The sequence below is a fragment of the Chrysochloris asiatica genome, unplaced genomic scaffold (assembly GCF_000296735.1).
Source record: "Chrysochloris asiatica unplaced genomic scaffold, ChrAsi1.0 scaffold00470, whole genome shotgun sequence".
Lineage (NCBI taxonomy): Eukaryota > Metazoa > Chordata > Mammalia > Afrosoricida > Chrysochloridae > Chrysochloris > Chrysochloris asiatica.
In genome coordinates this window covers 474,351-483,250 of record NW_006408988.1, presented here as the reverse complement: position 1 = coordinate 483,250, position 8,900 = coordinate 474,351, and positions in this window count along the sequence as shown.

The window sequence follows — 8,900 nt, the reverse complement described above, 5'->3', positions numbered from 1 at the left end:
GGGAGAAAGATGAGGCTTTCTACTCCCGTAAAGAATTACACCCTCGGAAACCCTGTACAGGGTCGCTATGGGTCGGACCCGACTCGATGGCACTCAACAACAACAACATAGATTATGTTGCTATGGACAACAATGAAGAGAATGAGTATTCTGCAGGACTTAATTGTGCTCATGAGGAAGCTGTACATAGGCCAAGAGGCAATTGTTCAAACATAACAAGGAGACACTGAATTGTTTAAGATCAAAAATGATGTGTGCCAGTGTTACATTGTTTCACCATACTTTTTCTGTCTGTATGCTGAGCAGATAATCTGAAAAATTGGATTACATGAAGAAGAAAGTGGCATTAGGAGTGGAAGAAGACTCAATTACAACTTGTGATGTGCATATGATACAACCTTGCTTATAAAAAGTGAAGAGAACTTAAAGTACTTATTGATGAAGATCAAAGACCACAGCCTTCAGTATGGGTTTCACCTCAATGTAATGAAAACAAAAATCATCACCACCGGACCGAAAAATAGCATTATGATACATGGAGAAAAGATTGAAGTTATCAAAGACTTCATTTGGCTTGGACCCACCATCAACACTCATGGAATCAAGAAATCAAACAACATATTGCATTGGTCAAATCTGCTGAACAAGACCTCTTTAAAGTATTCAAGAGGAAAACTGTCACTTTGAGGACTAAGGTGCTCCTGACCCAAGTCATGGCATTTTCAATAGCTGTATATGCATGTGAAAGCTGGATAAAGAATAAGGAAAATTGCAGAAGAACAGATGTATTTGAGTTATGTTGTTGGAGAAGAATATTAAAAGTACCATGGATTGCCAGAACAACAAAAAAACCGTGTTAGAAGAAGTACAACCAGAATGCTTCTTAGAAGCCAAGATGATTAGACTTCAATACTTCAGTCATATTACCAGGAGGGACCAGTCTCTGGAGAAGGACATTATGCTTGGAAAATGGAGCCTCAGCTAAAAAGAAGAAGACCTCTAACGATATGGACTTGTATAGTGACAGTGGTAATAGGCTCAAGAATAACAGAGATTGTGAGGATGGCGCAGAACCAAGCAGTATTTTGTTCTGTTGTGCATACGGTTGTTATGAGTCAGAGTAGACTCAATGGGACCTAAAAATAAAATATACATTCATTGTAATAAAAATTTAACTTTTAGCTTGAGTCTATCAAGGGTGTAAAGGGTTTAAGAAAAAGTTGTATGTTGTTTGAGTTAATAAAACGTATACCATGGTTATAAGCAATGAAAACATTTTCCCCTATACTGACAGGCTACCCAAGGGAAAAGGATTCGATTTATGTAGAATCCTTTATCTATATTTCAATCTTGATTCAATACTAGTATTGATACTATGGTTTAAGCAGGGTGATGAAAGACTAAATAAAATAAAGATTACATTTCCCTTGGGTATGAAAAATTCCTCCAAACATAATTTTTTTTTTAAGTGTTTGAAAATTTACATTGTATCTTTCTGCCAGTATTTGTAGGAATTAGCCAATACTAAAATTAAAGTATTCTTTCTGGAGCTTTGAACAAACAGCATCTTAGACTTTAAAATAAAACCAGAATATCTTTTATAGAATCTTACTCAACAATAAGTGTGTGTGTGATGGTGTGTTTTAAGGTAGAGAAAACAACCTGTAAATGCATTCTGTGTATCAATCATACATAAAATATAGATACAGTTGCAGTGCAATATAAAAATATGTAACACAAAATCCCTGAATTCTCTGTATTCACTATCATATTGAAACAAATATGTGAATAAGATTATGGGAAAGGGACTTCAAAACATTCATTATCTTTGAAATTCATTTTTCCATGAACTTTAGGAAGCATCCTTGTTAAGCATTATTGTTAAGTTCCATTAATTCTATTCCAACTCACAGTGATGTGATGTAGGGTTCCTGAGGATGTAAATCTTTGTGAGAGAAGAAAGCCTCATCTTTCTCCTGCAGGCCAGTTGGTTGGCTCAAGCTGTTAACCTTGTAGTTCACAGTCCAGTGCTCATCCAAAGAGTCATTGTACTTCCTCATTTTATATTTAGGAGTACAAAACTATTATTCTAGTAAGATGAACTGTGAATCTATTACTAAGCAGTTATTGATTTTTGTATGCCAAATTCTAGATCAGATTGTTAGTTTTTATTAAGTTCTGTCTAGTCAGTTTCAACTCATAGCATTTCTGTATAGGGTTTCTAAGGAGTGACTTGTGGGTTTGATCTTTCATTTAGCTGAGCAGTGCTTATCCTACAGTGTCATATCAGGACTCTAGATAAGATGACTCTCATTAATTGGATACTGCCTACATTCTAGGTGCAATCAAGTTATTTTTCCTGTATTAACTCACTTAATCTTTACAAGGATTGATCTGATTATAGAAAGCATTTTTTTTTTTTTTTACTAATCATTGTAGAAGTATTTTCTACTCCTATCCCAACACCATCCACATTCTATTGTAACCATAACCCTCTAAAAATCCGAAGAGAAACCAATTTCCCATTTATGTTTTGTTTGTCACTGTGGGTTATTTTGCCAGACTGCAAAGCTGTTTGAACTACATGGTCAGTGGTTCAAACTCACCAGCTGCTTGTTGGTCTCTATGGGTCAGAATCAACAACAACAACCATTTTTAGAATCTTTCTCTTGGTCCAGAGACTAAGTTTTGGTTTTGGCTATTGAAATTATTTATTATTTATTAGTTTGATCTCTGAACTTAAAAACCCACTACTTTGACTCATTTTCCAAAACCAAAATTGGCATTACCCATGTCATATTCCAACTTCAAAGTGACTATTAATTTCTAGAGCTCTACAGATCTGGCTGGCATTCCAGTTTCAGGGTCTATTTGTGACTGCTATGCTCCTTCTGACCCTGCCATAATCTCATATAATTCTCTCCTTTCCTCAAAACAGTCTATGAACAACAAAATGTCAGGGCCATTCATCAATTCTCTCAGTCCAAGTATATGGAGTTTCAAAATGCCCTGATATTCTCTGCAGAACTGCCCAGGTGCTAGACAAAAACAAGAAGTCAATAAATCTGGGTTCAAATTTTGGCCCTGCTACTTAGCAGTATGATAGCAATCCTTTAAATTCTCTGAGCCATGGCCACACCCCTCCCCATAAATTTGAAATAATACTAAATTCTAAACTAAATCTGGGGAACACAGTCTCTCTGTAGGATAAGTACTGGACTGTGAATCATAAGGTCTGCAGTTTGAGCCCACTGGCCACTCCATGGAATAAATATTAGAGATTTTCTTCTCCAGTAAATATTTGTAGCCTAAGAAACCCTATACAGGATTCAGTATGAGTTGGAATCAACTAGATGCACTTACAAAAATAATTCAGATCCAAGGTACGGCATTTTCAATCACCTCATATACATGTAAAGCTGGACTGCAAATAAGGATGACCAGAGAATATTGATGCACTGTAATTATGATGTTGGTGAAAAATCCTGAATATACCATGGACTGCCAGAATAAAAAAACAAAATAATCTTGGAAGAGGCACAGTCAGGATGCGCCTTAGAAATGAGAATGATGAGACTTTGTCTCACATATTTTGGGCATGTTATTAGAAGAGACCAGTCCCTGGAGAAGGACATTAGGTTTGGTAAAGTAGAGGTTCATCAAAAAAGAGGAAAACTTTCTACATGATAGATAGACTTTACCCAATGGCTGCAACAATGGGCTCAAACAACAACTGTGAGGATGACACATAGGGTAATATTTCCTTCTGCTGTACATAAAGTTTTTAGGAGTTGAAATTGACTTGCTAGCATCTGACAATGACAAAGCAATTCTGAAGATCAAGGAAACATATTTGTAAGCCATTTAGCTCCCTCTCTGACACACATTGTTGTTGTTAGGTGCCATCGAGTCAGCACTGACTCATAGCAACCTTATGCACAGAAGAATGAAACAATGTCCGATCCTGGGCCAAACTCACTACTGTTGCCACACTTGAGTCCATCGATGCTGCCACCTGGCCAATCCATCTCATTGGGGGTCTTCCTTTTTTTCTCTGACCCTCCACATTACCTAACATGATATCCTTCTCCAGCGACTGTTCCCTCCTGACAATATGTCCAAAGTATGAGAGACAAAGTTTGGTCATCTTAACCTCTAAGGAGCACTCTGGCTGCACCTCTTCCAAAACAGATCTATTGGTTCTTTTGGCAGCCCATGGCACTTTTAGTATTCTCCTCCAACACCATAACTTAAAGGCATCAATTCTTCTACTGTCTTCCTTATTCACTGTCCAGCTTTCACATGCATATGAGGTTATTGAAAATACCATGGCTTGAGTCAGGCGCACCTTTGTCCTCAAGCTGATATCTTTTCTCCTCAGCACTTTAAAAAGGTCTTGTGCAGCAGATTTGCCTAATGCAGTACTTCGTTTGATTTCTTGTCTGCTGCTTCCATGAGTGTTGATAGTTGATCCAAGAAGAATGAAGTCCTTGACAGCTTCAATCTTTTCTCCATTGATAAGAATGTTGTTTATTGGTCCCGTGGTGAGGATTTTTGTGTTCTTGACCTTGAGATGAAATACATACCGAAGGCTGTGGTCTTTGATCTTCATCAGTAAATGTTTTAAGTCCTCTTCACTTTCAACAAGCAAGGTTGTATCATCTGCATATCGCAGGTTGTTAATGAGTCTTCCTCCAATCCTGATGCCACATTTTTCTTCATAGAACCCAGCTTCTCGTATTATTTGCTCAGCATACAGTTAGAATAACTATAGTGAAAGAATACAACCTTGTCGCACACCTTTATTAATTTGAAAACATTCAGTGTTCCCATGTTCTGTTCGAACAACTGCTTCTTGGTCCAGGTACAGATTCCTCATGAGTAAAATTAAGTGTTCCGGAATACTCATACTTCACAATGTTGTCCAAAGCTTGTCATGGTACACAAAATCAAAAGCCTTTGCATAGTCAATAAAGCATAGGTAAGCATCTTTCTGATATTCTCTGCTTTTAGCCAAGATCCATCGAACATCAGCAATGATATTTCTCGTTCCATGGTCCCTTCTGAATCCGGCTTGAACCTCTGAAAGTTCTCTGTCAATGTATGATTGCAGCCATATTTGTATTACCTTTAGCAAAACTTTACTCGCTTGAGCTATCAAAGAGATTGTCCGATGATTTCCGCATTCCATTGGGTCACCTCTTTTTGGAATGGGCACAAATATGGATATCTTCCAATTAGTCAGCCAGAAAGTTGTCTTCCAAATTTGTTGGCAGAGATGAGTGAGTGCCTCCCATGCCGCCTCACTTTCTTGAAAGATTTCAATTTTGATTCCATCAATTCCTGGTGCCTTGTTCTTTGCCAATTCCTTCAATGCACCTTGGACTTCCTCCCTGAGTATCATGGGCTCTTGATCATATGGTACTTCTTGAAATGGTTGAACATTAACCATTTCATTTTGGTACAGTGACTCTGTGTATTCCTTCTATCTTCTCTTGATGCTTTCTGCAACGTTCAATAATTTGCCCATAGAATCTTTCAATAACGAAAGTCGAGGCTTGAACTTTTTCTTCAGTTTCCCTAGCTTGAGAAATACTGAGTGTGTTCTTCCTTTATGGTTTTCTGATTCCAGATCTTTGCACATTTTATTATAATATTTGGCTTTATCGTCTCGAGCTGATCTTTGAAAATTTCTGTTCAGCTCTAGGACCACCTCATTTCTTCCATTTGCGTTAGCATCTCTACGCTGGAGAGCAAGTTTCAGTCTATTCTTACATCCATTTTGACCTTTTCCTCCTTTCTTATCTTCTTAATGACTTTTTGATGTCTTCCTGTATGATGTTCTTGATGTCATCCCACAACTCTTCTCGTCTTCAGTCTTTAGAGTTTAATGTATCAAATCTGTTCTTCAGATGATCTCTAAATTCAGGGGGAATATATTTGAGGTCATATTTTGGCTCTTGTGAAATTGCTTTCATTTTCTTCAGCTTCAGTTTGAATGTGCATATGAGTAATTAATGGTCTGTTCCACAGTCTGGCCCTGGCCTTGTTTTCACTGATGATATAGAGCTTTTCCATCTTCTCTTTCCACAGATGTAGTCAATATGATTTCTATGTATTCCATCTGGTGAGGTCCATGTATATAGTCGTCTGTTATGCTACCTAAAAAAAGCATTTGAAATGAACAAATCATTGGTTTTTCAGAATTCTATCATGCATATTCCAGCATCATTTCTATCACCAAAGCCATAATTTCCAACTGCTGGTCCTTTTTCTTTTTCCCCACCTTTGCATTCCAATCAACAATAATGAGCAATACATCTTGATTGCTTGTTTGATCAATTTCAGATTGAAGAAGTTGGTAGAATTCTCTATTTCATCCTCACTGGCTTTAGTAGTTGGTGCATAAATTTGAATAATAGTGGTATTGACTGGGTTTCCCTGTAGGCACATGGATATTATCCTATCACATACAGCATTTGTACCTCATGACTGATCTGGATGTTCTTTTTGATGATGAATGCAATACCATTCCTTTTCAATTTGTCATTCCTGGCATAGTAAACAATTTGGTTGTCAGATTCAAAATGACCAATACCAGTCCATTTCAGCTCACTAATGCCTAAGATATAGGTGTTTATGCATTCCATTTCATTTTTGACAATTTCCAATTTACCCAGACACACATCAGGGGGTCACTAAATAGTTTTTGATCTTATTCTTTTTCTATTATTATTATTAAGCACAACTTCATTTATTTGTTCTCATACTAGTATACCCTTTTGTCCCCTTTAGTCCAGGATTTCAGAACTTCTTGCAAAAACTATTTTTTAATTTGTCTTTTGTCACAGAGCACTGAAGTTCTGGGAAGAAAATCACCTGACAGATATCCTAATTTTTCTGCTGTCAATTGTCTTTACTAAACAGTCCGTTTCTCAGCTGCTGGATTTTATTCCAACTCCCCCTAGCCTGTCCTTCATATGGATTCCTTGGAAAACCTGACCCCTTCCCAAAATACCTTATTATTTTACCTCTTTTTATTTCTGCCTGCTGACTGTGTTTTGCAACCACTGCTTTTCCCTCCACTTGGCCCAGCATTCCATGAAGTTTCATCCCTTCTCTTTCAGTTGGGTCTTAGCCCACAACTAGATTGTTGTTGGGCATGCACAGCCCAGTGGTGAATTCTTAACTCTGCTGAGAGCTAATCCTAATAGTGACAGAATGCACAGAGAAGCAAAGGTAGGGATACACAGAGATTGATTATTGTGGTAATTAAAATAAATCATCCAGTTTGGAAAAACACCATCTTTTAAACTGAGTGGATATGTTTTCTACAACAGGAGTCAAGTTGTTGAATTTAATATTTTCTTATGCAAATTTATTGTTTTAAAGACACAAAGATAACTTCATTCTACCTTGAGCCAGTTGTATTCCACTAAGTGAACATATGCTGAATATGCAACTAAAGAATTCTCAGAAATTGAAGGAAAAGTGTTGAGGAATACTAATGCATCAAATGAAAAGATGTACTTACAAGCAGTTATCAATAAGATTTCAATGTTATTAAAAATGAATAGGAGTTGTTAGGTTTTATTCCTTACTCCCTTTAGCTGAAATTCTGATTAGTTTATTAGAAATCCATGCCATGATTCCCATGATAAAATCTACAGAAACAAATTTAATATCACAACTTACTTCATACTATTTAGTTTTAAACTAATTATAAAAAATGAATCCACTAATAATCAGAAAATGCTCATGGTGATAATTATTTTCTAAATGTTTATTTCATCTTAATAAATCATTTTTTCATAGTTAATATATTTTCAAATAAACATACGGTCCTACTTTAGAAGTTAATCTTAAGGAAATTAAGATACTCAACTTAAAATAAGACCTAAAATTTCCATACTTAACATTAGGGAATTTTATTTCTAACCTGTATAATTAAGAAAAAAAAAACAAAAAAACTTGTCATGTCATTAAAGCTTTCTAATAAATTTCATGCTAACATCCATTAAAATGATTTCCTCTGGATAACAGTGCCCATAAGAAAATCGCATTCTACCTCCATATTTCTTTATTATTTCTTATACTTGAGTATCTACTTGAAATCTAGTGCTTTTCACTTGAATCATATGACATGAAAAGCTGAAAGCTTACTTTTTGCTATTCTTGAGCACCTGGTCATGTCCAGACTTCCTAGAATAGTGTAACTTATCTTTGTAAAAGAAGATTAACCAGTATCAGTCAACCTACATAAATAAAACACAATAAAACAAGTAATCTTCACAAATGGGGCATAAAAAAAGTATAGTCTCTTTCTTAAATAGCAAGTATGAGAGAAACTCTAGAAAGAGTGCTGTGCCTCAGGTAAAAAGCAAATCAAACCTAAAGGAAGTTATTTTCATCTGAACACAAGGATGTTGACAAAGTAAATTGTTCAGTCTTCTAGAATATAGCCAAATTGGAAGCTAATTTACTGCTGTCTGATGTCAGAAGCAATCTAACTTGTCCACCACAGAAGCCACACAAAGAACATCATTCATAAGTTAACTACCTTGATAAGAAGCCATTCTCCTAACATAATTAGAAAATACGATGCCAGACCAATGCCGCAGTTGCAATAATCTAAGATACTAAATCCTCTTTATAACTTGCATGACATAAAAGCAAAGTAAAATAGAATAGGTCAGAATAATTCAAGCTGATGTCACCTTAAAGCAGTTAAAAATAGCAGATTATTTTTCTAAACTGAATACAATGAAAATATCTTTTGGATGTCAAATGTAGTTTATAGAGACTCCAAAGGGAATTATTTATCTCCCTCAATTATTCAAATAATAATTACTACACAAGACACGACCAAATAATTTTTCCCAAAGTAATGATCTATCTAT